The sequence below is a fragment of the Oncorhynchus nerka genome, linkage group LG6 (assembly GCF_034236695.1).
Source record: "Oncorhynchus nerka isolate Pitt River linkage group LG6, Oner_Uvic_2.0, whole genome shotgun sequence".
Lineage (NCBI taxonomy): Eukaryota > Metazoa > Chordata > Actinopteri > Salmoniformes > Salmonidae > Oncorhynchus > Oncorhynchus nerka.
In genome coordinates this window covers 42416394-42431028 of record NC_088401.1, presented here as the reverse complement: position 1 = coordinate 42431028, position 14635 = coordinate 42416394, and the positions used below count along the sequence as shown (strand labels likewise).

At 42.7% G+C, this 14635-nt stretch overlaps 1 protein-coding gene across 3 annotated transcripts in view; it reads left to right on the top strand.

The window, feature by feature from the left end:
* LOC115130459 (neuropilin-1a-like) overlaps window positions 1-14635 on the top strand; it is a 119297-nt gene that overhangs the window by 65154 nt on the left and 39508 nt on the right. The window lies entirely within an intron of this gene.

Here is a 14635-nt window from a genome sequence, read left to right as displayed (position 1 = left end):
GGTAAATCCTTTAAGGTGATCCAGAAATCTGACTACTTTCTGCTTCCTGTCTGATGGAACTCCAGGCTAGCTGTGGATTCCAGACACTCCACAAAGCTCTCGCTCTCTGTCTCTCTCTCTCTCTCTCTCTCTGTGGTTTTCCTCCTCTCCTACCTGATAATCGCTGGCATCCTGTCATCCGCTATGGTGACTGCCCCAGGGGACATATCCACCACATCCAGTCACACACACATAACTTTGTTATCATTTGGTATTACTATACTGTAGACTAGAGTATGCATTTTAGAATATCTGGCATTATAATTCACAGAAAGGGAACTTTATATGAAAAGACTGGAGCTCTGAGTTTCTGAGTCTCTGATCCCAAGGGCATGACTATGTCACATACACTGGAACCTGTTATTGTGTTGACATGACAACCCCACTTGACCAAACCATACACTAATACCTATACACAGTTCTGGGCATGTTTGATTTAGTAACCTAAAAGCCTCCAGGCCTTGTAAATGCTCAGACTTATTTTTCCATATTATTAGGTCCTACAATCCATCCCCACGTCGCTTAAAAGTTAAAGTTTGGCCAGACCATACGTATATAATCCTCGGGGGCCTTATAATAGATTCGACCTGCAGCCAAATATTTACATGAGGAGGTCCATAAGCAAGGTTTTCCTTATTGCTATGAAAATATTGTCCTAAGGGCCCCTGTTGCTCCTTGCAGACTAATTGAATCAGTGGCAGGGGTGTGTGTGTGTGTGTGTGTGTGTGTGTGTGTGTGTGTGTGTGTGTGTGTGTGTGTGTGTGTGTGTGTGTGTGTGTGTGTGTGTGTGTGTGTGGAGAGGGGCCTTGGCTCTGTGGGTGAGTGGGAGGAGGGTCCTTGGCCTGGCTGGGCTTGGCGGGGGCCCATTGTACTGGAGAGGAACCCATGTGTGTGTGTCCCAAATAGCAGCATATTCCCTATAAAGTAGTCTAAAGTAGTGCATCATATAGGGAATAGGTTGCAATTTGGGAGGCAGGCACACAATGCCCTCCCGTCCCGTCCCAGACTACTTCCTGAAGCAGTTCCTGTATAGGAGATGAGACAGACAGTTGTGTATCACTGATAGTCTCTCAGAGGGGAAATTCCACACTTAAGCCCTAAGATACCAGTAGTAGGTCAATGGGACAGAGAGGAGGTTACTGATCTACAGAACACACGTTCATATTGTAAACAGGCCAGGCTCTGTCGCAGCCAGCCGCGACCGGGAGGTCCATGGGGCGATGCACAATTGGCCTAGCGTCGTCCGGGTCAGGGAGGGTTTGGCCGGTAGGGATATCCTTGTCTCATCGCGCACTAGTGACTCCTGTGGCGGGCCGGGCGCAGTGCACGCTGACCAGGTCACTAGGGGCACGGTGTTTCTTCCTTCCTCCCGGCTGGCTTCCGGGTTGGATGTGCGCTGTGTTAAGAACCAGTGGGGCTTGGTTGGGTTGTGTTTCGGCGGACGCATGACTCTCGACGTTCGTCTCTCCCGAGCCCGTCTGGGAGTTGTAGCGATGAGACAAGATAGAAACTACTAAAAACAATTGGATACTACCAAATTGGGGCAAAAAAAGGGGGTAAAATAAAATATATATATATTGTCATAGGTCTTATCATATCTGGAATAACCTGTGAGTTTGACCAGAGAGTTAAACGTATGAATGCTTCCCATCGGAAACAGTTCACGTATTATGACAACATTTTGTGATGTTTTTGTTTGTTTTGCTCTTTGGCAAGTTTTTTTTTTAGCTGTTCGTGCACACACAAAAATTATTGAGGCAAGCCGAAGTTCGAGAGCCAAACTCTATGCACCTTCATCGGTCATTGGTCAACAGTAGGGATTCTTCAATGAAGTGTTTGTTGTCATTCAACGAGAGATGACTCGTTTTCATGCAAATGTTTCCACTTGCAAGATACTGCACCAAACATCTTAGTTAGATCTCCTTGGCAAAAACGTCAAAATGAATGACAGATATCTTAAATTATCTGACCATTTTTAAGGAAGTGTATACTGTCTACGACGTCTCAAGATCAGCGGAGTCAATCACCACCTTCCGGAGACACCTGAAACCCCACCTCTTTCAGGAATACCTAGGATAGGATAAAGTAATCCTTCTCACACCCCCCCTTAAAATATTTAGATGCACTATTGTAAAGTGGCTGTTCCACTGGATGTCTTAAGGTGAACGCACCAATTTGTAAGTCGCTCTGGATAAGAGCGTCTGCTAAATGACTTAAATGTAAATGTAAGATGGACAAACAGTGCTATTGCTGCTATTTCTCATTTTTCAAGCAACCTTCTTTTAAGGAAGTATGCGAACACACTCGTTCGGTTCGCCTAGCCAAGTTCTGAAGCATGCAAAAGCCTTTATGAACATAGAGATCCTATGGCTTAGTTTCACCAACAATCAAGAAGCAATAATAACTTGCAAATGGAAGGATAAAACCAGCCGTTAAAACCAAGTGGGCCGTTCTGTTCTGCTCTGTTCTGTTCTGCACTGCACTGCTTAACAGTTGCCACTTCATATACTACTCCCAATAATCAAGTAGACTTCATAGACTTTCTCTCCTAACTCTGCTAGTCATTTCAGATTGTAATTAAACTCTAAATGGTCACTCTCGCGCTGTGCTGATGCCAGAGCAGTAGAACAACGATTTTGGAACAGTTCAGAGTGGTCAATATAGTATTGATTAGTCTGAGGATTTCTTATTTATTTCTATCATTTTATTTGGCAGTAAAATACAAACTGGATAAAAAAGGGGATATGCTCTGCTGGGTGCTCCAATTCCCTCCTCAGCCAATCAAATGACAAATAAGTCGAAGCCTGGCACATCTGTTTCTAGGGTAAGAAAGAGTGAATTCCGTGGTTGGTGTAGTGTGTAATTTTGTTAGATGAATTTAGTAACTATGTGTTCATTAACCAATTCAATTAAAACACTCTGTCCATTTCAGAGAATTTGTAAGGGTCTTATTTACATAAAATGGACAGAGACCAGCCACCAAATTAGCCAATAGCGTTTATTCTCGAGAGCTCTACCCATCATTTCATGTACATTGGTTTATATACCTCTCATTTCGTCATAAATGTCCCTCCTCCTCTCAGACAATGACAAAGCCGCTTTTCAATTCCACTCCAACACATACATATTGCTTATCATATGCTACCACATGTTACACAATCTACTGCATGCCCAATGGGTTTCTCCCCTCCCTGGGTGGGGACCAGACATCCTTCCTGTTGTTAGTTTCACTGTGGTCACAAATTGTCTGTTAACACTTCCTCTTGGCCTATGTACAAACATATTCTTCATCAAACAGCATAGAATCCTATCAGTTATAATCCTACGTTAAATGTATACATCATTTAGTCATTATTCATAAAAATCCCATAACAAATGTATAATTTTATGAAATCGTTGCTGCTTCACTTATGCCCTCCCTGTGCTCATGAAGAGAGAGGTTTAATTATAACAATTGTCATTAAAAGGCTGGAATTCTTCATTTCATTAAGCCTGTCGGAGGGAGGGAGCAGCAGCAGCAACCACAATCTCTCCACATCGTTAATGGCAGGCACCCTCACAGCAGCACGGCACAAATCATCATCTCACACGCCTGTTAGATGTATATAATCAATTCATTATTTATTTAATTCATTATCTGAATGCAATTTGCAGCAGACGTTATATTAGCTATTCATGATGGGGGTGGGGTTTGACTTGTTGATATCTCGGGCATATTTCTGCCCATTGTTTATTCAGATAAAATATATCTACGATATCTAACGTTGGTTTGTCATCCATTTTAATGTTGCCTCTCTCCATCTATTGCGATAAGGAGCAGGACAATATCCTGGAGATTCTCATTCTAGTAATAGAGCTTGTAGTCCTAAAAAACTGAAAGGAGTTACCTTTGGTTTGTTCAGCCATTCCTATGGGGGAAATTAATAGTGAAAGAATGGGGTTCAGGCATAAATGTAAAAAATAAGGTTGGAGGTTAACACAGACTTAGGATCTCTTATATGTTTGTTCTGTAAGATCTATCAGTTAACATGACCTTCATGAATTATGAAGCCTTTATGTGCTTTATGTGCTTTATGTGCTTGTTTTGATTACAGAAATGCTTCCAAATTCACAAAAAGGGACGTTAGCTGAAGATGATCTCACAGAACAAAATGTATAAGATCTCCTAAGCCTGTATTACCAGTGTTAACACTGGTAAACACAGGCCACCAAAAGTGTTGTCGCACAAAGGCCAGGGTCCGACGAGAACCCGAGTAACAGGCAAGCCTGGAGGAATGGGCCAACTCCAGAACCACGGAGCGGACAGAGTCAGGCACAAATACCACCTCGGAGACCGAGACAGAGGGTTCGGCTGGAACCGCTGCGCCTCCCGGACCTGTTTCTCTATACCCCAGCTGAGTGCTGTCGCCAGGCACGAGGTGGGAAGGATGGTCTCGGGCTCCAAGGTGGTAACGATGGGGTTATAGCGGCGAGACAGGGCATCCGGCTTGATGTTCTTGGACCCCGGGCTGGTAGGAGAGGGAAAAGTTGAACCGGGTAAACAGCAGGGCCCATCTCGCTTGCCTGGAGTTGAGGCGCTTGGCGGTGTGGAGATACTCCAGGTTTTTGTGGTTGGTCCACACAATGAACGGATGTCCCGCCCATTCTAACCAGTGCCTCCATTCCTCCAACACCATCTTCACAGCGAGAAGCTCCCGATTCCCCACATCGTAGTTCCTCTCCGTGGCATTGAGGTGGTGGGAGAAGAAGGCACAGGGATGCAGCTTAAGGTCCAGGGCAGAACATTGGGACAGGACAGCTGCTGTGTTTTCTCAACGCCAGTGTACCCAACCATCCCAAATTCTCTATTTAGTGCATTACTTTTAACCATGGTTGCATCCTATTCAATATTTAGTGCACTACTAAGCCAGGGCACACAAGGCCCATAGTTGTGCACTATATAAGGAATAAGGTGCCATTTAGGATGCAATCCAAAAGTTTACTACCTATTACTACCAGAGTTTCCCAAACTCAGTCTTGGGACCCACTCTGGGTGCACATTTTGTTTTTTGCCCTAGCTCTACACAGCTGATGCAAATAACCAACTCATCATCAAGCTTTGATTCAACAGGTAATAAACTACCTGCCCTGAAGCAAGGCTACTGTCTCAGACTGAAATCTGTAATCATGCCACATCTGGCACACACACGCACACACACAAGTACACACACCCGCACACACATACGCATACCTGCTACACCCGTTAGACCCACCCACCTCACACATCAGCCCTCTTTTTTCAGGATAAAATAGATGATCAACTGCTTAGTAAAGACGTGCATAATTTAACGGCAGAAAGAGCTAAAAATACGCTCGTAATTCCGTCAGGTAAACCCTGTTATGAATGGAAGGTCTTCGAGGGAGCTCATAGGTTTCACAGCATTACAGCGTTGTTGTGGTTATAACATTTTTATGAAAGAGGAATTGATTATACTTTAGGCTAATGGCATTTTTTAAAAGACCAAACCAATATAATAATATAACACCATCTAGCCAAAGTCTCTACATGGAATTAGAGGAAGAGGCAATAGTGATGAATCGCTATCTATCACACTGTTCAGATGTACTGTAGTCTGGTCCCAGAGATACAGGTCTGGGACCAGGCTAGTTTAGAAATACTGTGCCTCCGTTTGTTTGTTTTGGATTGCCAAAGAGGATCACACAACCTCCCCATGCAGCCAGAGATCTACTGTAGCTGGGAGTCAGTGTTTCTGTCTGGTCTACGACTACCAGCTGGTGTTTGACTTTGAAATACAGTAAGATAATTCCCCCTTTCTGTTTGGTGATCAGCTTTTTCTGTGGTTGTTGTTGTTGTTTTTAGAGAGAGAGAAAGAGAGAAAGAGAGAAAATAAGAAGAGAAAATGTATTATTGTGTTCCCTGGAGTTTCCTGATTATTCATACAGCCCACACACCAACAGATGGGGAATCTATTTTTCCCATGCACAGTCAGGGAGGCAAGGCAAAATAGAGCCCAAACTCAGTAAAAAACGAAACTATCTATAAACTATCCTTGAGAAGTGATTGTACTAACTTCCACCAGCTCAATTATGAGGTAGTCAAACAGTACGATAATGGCTTTGGAAGTCATTGTTCTCTGAAATGAACTCTGTATTCCCTTCTGCTTCTACAACCACACCCCACCCCTCAGCTATTCAGTTGGCAGCCACATAACAATGAGTTAACTGTAACTGTAACTGTAACCTCAGACAGTGATCCTGTTCCAGAGTCCCAAATGGCACCCTAGTCACTATATATATATATATATAGAGCAATGGATGAGGATTATGACCTTCTCCGACACTGTCTGTGGTGATAATAATAGATGATTCATGGAAGTAATCTCATCGAACTTGAGGAACACATGTTCCCTCAATTCTTTGGGGTATTGAGCATATTTCAGGTCTGCTGAGCACAAACTTGAACATCGAAAATTCTGTGCAACTTCCGGCACGCATTTACTGTGAAAACTGAGGCTGTACCCACTTTAAGTTACAGTTTTAACAGTGGCCAATCAGGCTGCTGTGTCTATTTGGTCATAATGTAGGACTACGAGAGTGGCCTACCATCAAAAACAATGTAGAAAAATGCATCCCATAACATTTGAACATGGGAATAGCTGTTCTGTCAATAGCAGCAAATGTGTTCAATGTAGGCTTACATTCCATGAGACTCTTTCAGACAAGGAGGTGACTGAAAATGTTGTGTTGTTTGATGCAAGAAACCACTTTATAAAATAAAATGAATTATTATTTGCATGCCATTATTAGAGAGAAAAAGACAAATTATGCTACCCTCTGCCTATTGGCTTCTTAGCTCATTCAAGACCATCTCAAAATACTTCACTGCCCCTTTAAGACATAAAAAAAGCTCTTTACCTGATTCACTTTTGAAAGATGGTTAGAAATGCTCACATGTTGTGCTCTTGTAGGGAGCAACCACTCCCCTATAACTTACTAACTAGCAAAGAATATGAACAAATGTGCACAGGTGGCTACATGCAGCTCTCACTTTAATATCAAAACAAGCTCATATACTCGCAACTACTCATGTTATAAACACAGTCCAGTTCAAAGTGAATGGCACAGATCCACATATGGCAATGGCTATTTGCGTATAGGCCTACTGCAGCTCTGATTGGTTATGGCACACCAGTCTGTGTAGGATACAGGCCTGAGTCGCGCCTGTCAATGCAATAGATCCTACTCCAAAGCGCTCTGCCTCCAAGAAAATCTATCGCACAGTTAGTTTTGCATACTAAGTCTTGCATAGTTTGCTTTGTTTCGGTATGTTACATTGAAAGTGGCCAATATGGCACTGATTCGAGCACAATTCCCACAGTAGAGCAAAACTTTGATTGTGTTAACTAAAGGGGAAAACTCTAGAAAGTTGAGCGAAGTTCAATCTTGTGCTTCTCTGCGCACGGGATAGTAAGATGACACTGACAGATATGGCAGCTCTGCTTCTAGCTCCTAAGCAGCTTAGAGGGAACATTGGTCATGACCACAGTCAAATTCCACGTGACCGTTGAGTCATGGTAATCTCTTCTTATGCACTCTGGATACGTGTTGATAGTACTAACTAATGATCTTCAGGTCGCTAATAGCCTGGTACTCATAGCTCTATTGTCCCTCTAGCCACTCTGACATCATTGCAAATGCAATCAAAATCACATCAAACACAAAAAGATCAGGGCCCATATTCATAAAGAGTCTCAGAGTAGGAGTGTCGACCTCGGGTCAGACCCACCCCCGTGTATTGTTTGTGTAAAACTCACCTCAATGTGATTGAACAATTTGAAGAAAGAAGCTCAACAACAGGTTGAAGGTGAGTAGAAAACATGGTAATTGTGAATGTTGTTTCAAATCCAAACACAATGGAATGGACATCGCTTCCTTAGGCAGGGGTTCCCAAACTTTCTCTCTCGGTCCCCCCCTTTCATCATTGGGGAACATCCCACCCCCTGCGCACACGCACACGCCACGTCTATTTCTATTGGAACAAGCACTGTTAATGACACAAACTGTTCACATCCCTCTTGTTGGTGGAGAGGATTTTGTAGGTTTAAAGGTCCTTTTCTTGCAAATCAATACAATTTTGCCATGTCTAATGTGTATGCATTTGATATTTGAGTGACTCAAACATTATAGCACTATCTATGGTCTAAAAAAAACGAAATAAAACAAAGTTAGCTGACATGGGCTTGTTGATCTGGACATTTCTGAGAAGTTATAAATAGTATGGAATGACTAACATGACAAGAGGAACTGATGATTCCCTACCCAAGTTCCCGAAATTGCACCTTCGAAATTGCATTGTACTATTACAACTTTCAAGAGTACGTTAAAAGCCGGACTGAAAATGTTACCCTCGCCCCATGGTTTGGGAACCATTGTCCTAAGGTGATGATTAAATCAAAACACCCATACGCCTATTAGAGCTTATGCATATGCATAGGCCTAAAAATGAGCACAAGCCTGAAAAAAACATATACATAGCCTTATAGCCTACCGAATATTACGCACTGCAGAAAAACATAAAAAATACATTGATTTAAGATGTCTTAGGTACATCATTTGTCTAGCTTATACTCCAAAATTAAACACATTGAAGTAGTTGCCTATGAGTGTGGCCTGTATTATTATACATACTGGATGGACTGTTTACCTTATCCTATGCTCCAAACTATATATCCATGAATCTGGGAGAGACCGTATTGGCCTAGGCAATGCGGTAGGTTGATTGATTGTGCAGGCCAGCTTACAGAGTTAGCCTACAATTATAGTGAATTTATATTTGATGTTCAATAGCCTTGTCATAGGGCATTTTTTATATTTTCTTAATAGGCTGACATATTACCTTAAGCTACAGAATATCTCACCACCATGCATTTCCATCTCCTCCTCTCTCTTCTTTATTATATTATAGACATTGCGCAGAGGGGCTTTAACAGTTTAATGAAATGCACTTAGTTGTGAAAACATGTTACTATCGATGTTCCCAAACAGATTTCACTTGATTTCCCAAATTAAGCACTGGGTAGCTGCAGGAACAGGGTTGGAGAGCCCATGGCATACAGAGTTTGGATTGAATATCATCTGTCACACAGCGAGAGGCTGCATGTTCCTCAAACAGTGGTTGATAGATGGAGTGAAATGTGTTCTTAGAAGCCCAGACATTTCTATTTGCAAAGTAATGTTTTGATGGTTGCCACTATAAACAGGAGGATCCCAGCCTTTACTGCTACTATATTTATTTCTCAGTTGCTAAAATAAAGCATTACGCCACTATAAAACTGGGAAAACAACCTCCATTCGGATACAGGCGACATGTATTTTTCACCTGCCCCTAACCATTTGATAATGAGCCATTGTGAGAGAACAGCGCGTGCAGCCTGAGGCAAGGAAAAGAGCACAAGCTTTTTCTGCAACTTTTTAAAATGACCAATAGCCTATAGTCGCATCATGCCGCCCATTTGGAAAGTATTCAGACCCCTTGATTTTTTCCACATTTTGATATGTTACAGCCTTATTCTAAAATGGATGATATTATATTTTTCCCTCATCAATATACACACAATACCCCATAATTACATAGCGAAAAGAGAGTTTTTGAAAATCTTGCACATTTATTGAAAATAAAAAACAGAAATACCTTATTTACATAATTATTCAGACCTTTTGCTATGAGACTCGAAATTGAGCTCAGGGGTATCCTGTTTCCTTTCATCATCCTTGAGATTTTTCTTCAACTTAATTGGAGTCCACCTGTGGTGAATTCAATTGATTGGACATGATTTGGAAAGGCACACACCTGTCTATGTACGGTCCCACAGTTGACAGTGCATGTCAGAGAATAAACCAAGCCATGAGATCGACGGAATGGTCTGTAGAGCTCCGAGAAAGGATTGTGTCGAAGCACAGATCTGGGGAAGGGTTCAAAACCAATTCTGCAGCAGTGTCCAAGAACACAGTGGCCCCTATCATTCAACCCGATGGTCACTGACAGAGCTCCAGAGTTCCTCTGTGGAGATGGGAGAACCTTCTAGAAAGGGAAGAAGAAAGGGATACTTAGAAGGACAACCATCTCTGTGACACTCCAGACGGAAGTCACTCCTCAGTAAAAGGCACATGACAGCCCACTCGTAGTTTGCCAAAGGGCACCTACAGGACCCTCAGACAATGAGAAACAAGATTCTCTGGTCTGATGAAACTCTTTGGCCTGAAGCATTGTGGTGGCAGCATCATGCTGTGGGAATGTTTTTTAGCGGCAGGGACTGGGAGACTAGTCAGGATCGAGAGAAGTACAGAGAGATCCTTGGTGAAAACTTGCTCCAGGGCGCTCAGGACCTCAGACTGGGGCGAAGGTTCACCTTCCAACAGGACAGCGACCCTAAGCACACAGCCAAGACAATGCAGGAGTGGCTTCGGGACAAGTCTCTGAATGTCCTTGAGTGGCCCAGCCAGATCCTGGACTTGAACCTGATTGAACATCTCTGGAGAGACCTGAAAATAGCTGTGCAACGAAGCTCCCCATCCAACATGACAGAGCTTGAGAGGATCTGCAGAGAAGAATGGGAGAAACTCCCCAAATACAGGTGTGCCAAGTTTTTTTTTACCTGTTTTTGCTTTGTCCTTATGGGGTATTTTGTGTAGATTGATGAGAGGGAAAAAATGTTTTAATACATTTTAGAATAAGGCTAAAATGTGGAAAAAGTCAAGAGCTCTGAATACTTTCCGAATGCAATGTATGTTTTGATTTCTAAGACATTCTAAGGTTTGTAACATTCACAACAAAAGTTGTCAAATAACTCTAAATCTAGCATACATAACCTGTTTCAAATTATAGTTTTTACGCTCAACAAAGCCACTTCATATTTGCTCGCTTCAGAATGGGAAAAAGGCCCTTTCTATTGTATTCAGCTAAGTTCAACTATATTCTTCTTACTATAAAATCATATAATATAAGATAACCTGTAGTTTTACTTCACCACATTCTTAAAGAAAATAATGTACCTTTTAGTCCATACATTTTCCCTGACACCCAAAAGTACTCGTTACATTTTGGCAGGAAAATGGTCCAATTCACACACTTATCAAGAGAACATCTCTGGTCCATCCCTACTGCCTCTGGTCTGGTGGACTCACTAAACACAAACGCTTCATTTGTAAATGGTGTCTGAGTATTGGAGTGTGCCCCTGGCTATCCATAAAATCGAAAAAAGAAAAAAACACAAAACTGTTCCGTCTGGTTTGCTTAATATAAGAAATTTGAAATGGTTTATACTTGTACAATAGATGGCCGATATCATCCCCAGACACATCTGGCTAACTTGATGGGTCATGTAATCATCTGGCGAAGTGGAGTCTTTTGAATTAGACATGTAGCTTGCTAGATAACTAGCTAAATAATGAACCAGCATAATCCCAACTCATACTACTACTGTACCACCAATAGAAACTGATTGTCATAGCTGTAGTATGAATATGGAAGAAGGGTAAATCTAATTAACTAGCTAGCTAACATTAGGCAATAACTAGCAATGCAAATTGATTTTTGATTTGAATAATATTACTACACAGATCATACATGTAACGTTAGCTAGCGAGCCAGCAAGCTAATGTTCGCTAGCTAACTTTTTCCAACTGATCTGTTAATAGTGCCTGCTAAATTCAGGGCATCAATGTTGTTGAGAAAAGTAGCAAAACTTTTTTTAGTTCTCGATGGCTCAAAAAATCAGCGGTAGAAAGGACTATCAACACGTCTTCTTCTTCTTTGGGATTTGGTTGGCAGATCGCATCCAACTTAAAAGGTGCATACACGTCCACCTACTGTACTGAAGTGTGAGGCCAGTCACGGCCTACCTAAATTAAATTATCATCCTTATTCCTGTTTCTAAAAGGAAAAAAATAGCACCACCAACTAACATCCACTGACATCCACTGTGCTCTTGATAAGAAGTTACATTGTGTGTCTGTCTTTATTGATATGTTGAAGGATTTTGACACCGTGGACCATGCTGTGTTAGTGCAGGTTAAAATGTTGTGGAATTACTGGTCATTCTCTAGATTGGTTTATAAATTACCTATCAAATCGTACACAATGTGTAATGGCGGATGGTTGTAAATCTGTGTCCATAGAGGTTCTATTTTGGGCCCACTGTTGTTCATTTTGTATATCAACAACATTGAGGATCTCATTGAAACAGCGGATGTTCATTTTTATGCAGATGACACTGTTCTTTATTCAAGTGGTAGGAGTTTATCTTTGGCTTTTGAAAATGCCCAAAGAGCATTTAACATCATACAGCAGAATCTGTATGATTTAAAGCTGGTTCTAAATTCAGGTAAACCAAATGTATGGTATTTTCAAATGCCAGGCATGTTCCTAATCATGTCATTGCTACATTGGCATGACAAACTATAGAGCAAGTTAAAATGTACAAATATTTGGGTGTTTGGCTTGATGATAAGCTGAGCTTCACTGTGCATGTAGAGAACTTGATAAGGAAGCTCAAGCTGAAAATAGGTTTTATTACCGGCATGAGGCTTGTTTTTCTTTTGAGGCCAGGAACGATCTGGTACGATGTACATTACTGGCGGTTTTAGATTTTAGTGATGTTATATATATGCAGGCCTCAACCACTGCCCTGAAACACTTGTTTACACTGATTTACAAGACCATATTGTGTAAAATGCCATTTTACACCCCACCATACCCCTGTCTGCGCATTATGCCCTGAATATATTCTACCATGCCCAGAAATCTGCTCCTTTTATTCTTTGTCCCCAACGCTCTAGGCGACCAGTTTTCATAGCCTTTAGCCGCACCCTCATACTACTCCTCCTCTGTTCCGCAGGGATGTGGAGGTAAACCCAGGCCCTGCATGTCCCCAGGCACCCTCATTTGTTGACTTCGGTGAACGAAAAAGCCTTGGTTTCATGCATGTCAACATCAGAAGCCTCCTCCCTAAGTTTGTTTTACTCACCGCTTTAGCACACTCTGCCAACCCTGATGTCGTTGCCGTGTCTGAATCCTGGCTTAGGAAGGTCAACAAAAATTCTGAGATTTCCATACCCAACTATAACATTTTCCGACAAGATAGAACTATCAAAGGGGGAGGAGTTGCAGTCTACTGCAGAGATAGCCTGCAAAGTAATGTCATACTTTCCAGGTCCATACCAAAACAGTTCGAACTACTAATTTTAAAAATTACTCTCTCCAGAAATAAGTATCTCACTGTTGCCGCCTGCTACCGACCCCCCTCAGCTCCCAGCTGTGCCCTGGACACCATTTGTGAATAGATCGCCCCCCATCTAGCTTCAGAGTTTGTTCTGTTAGGTGACCTAAACTGTGATATGCTTAACACCCCAGCAGTCCTACAATCTAAGCTAGATGCCCTCATTCTCACACAAATCATCAAGGAACCCATCAGGTACAACCCTAAATCTGTAAACAAGGGCACCCTCATAGACGTTATCCTGACCGACTGGCCCTCCAAATACACCTCCGCTGTCTTCAACCAGGATCTCAGCGATCACTGCCTCATTGCCTGTATCCGCAACGGGTCCGCAGTCAAACGACCACCCCTCATCACTGTCAAACGCTCCCTAAAACCCGGGTATCCTGGAAGGATATTGACCTCATCCCGTCAGTTGAGGATGCCTGGTCATTCTTCAAAAGTAACTTCCTCACCATCTTAGATAATCATGCTCCATTAAAAAAATGCAGAACTAAGAACAGATATAGCCTTTGGTTCACTCCAGACCTGACTGCCCTCGACCAGCACAAGAACATCCTGTGGCGGACTGCAATAGCATCGAATAGTCCCCGCGATATGCAACTGCTCAGGGGAATCAGGAACCAATACACACAGTCAGTCAGGAATGCAAAGGCCAGCTGCTTCAAGCAGAAATTTGCATCCTGTAGCTCTCACTCCAAAAAGTTCTGGGACACTGTAAAGTCCATGCCATCCCTTCCTCCTGGCTACTCCAACCTCGGGCAACAGCTCCGCCCCCCCCCCCCCCCCAGCTACTCGCCCAAGCCTCCCCAGCTTCTCCTTTACCCAAATCCAGATAGCAGATGTTTTGAAAGAGCTGCAAAACCTGGACCCATACAAATCAGCTGGGCTTGACAATCCGGACCCTCTATTTCTGAAACTATCTGGCGCCATTGTCGCAACGCCTATTACCAGCCTGTTCAACCTCTCTTTCATATCGTCTGAGATCCCCAAAGATTGGAAAGCTGCTGCAGTCATCCCCCTCTTCAAAGGGGGAGACACCCTGGACCCAAACTGTTACAGACCTATATCCATCCTGCCCTGCTTATCTAAGGTCTTCAAAAGCCAAGTCAACAAACAGATCACTGACCATCTTGAATCCCATCGTTCGTACCTTCTCAGCTGTGCAATCTGGTTTCCGAGCCGCTCACTGGTGTACCTCAGCCACGCTCAAGGTACTAAACGATATCATAACCGCCATCGATAAAAGACAGTACTGTGCAGCCATCTTCATCGACCTGGCCAAGGCTTTCGACTCTGTCAATCACCATATTCTTATC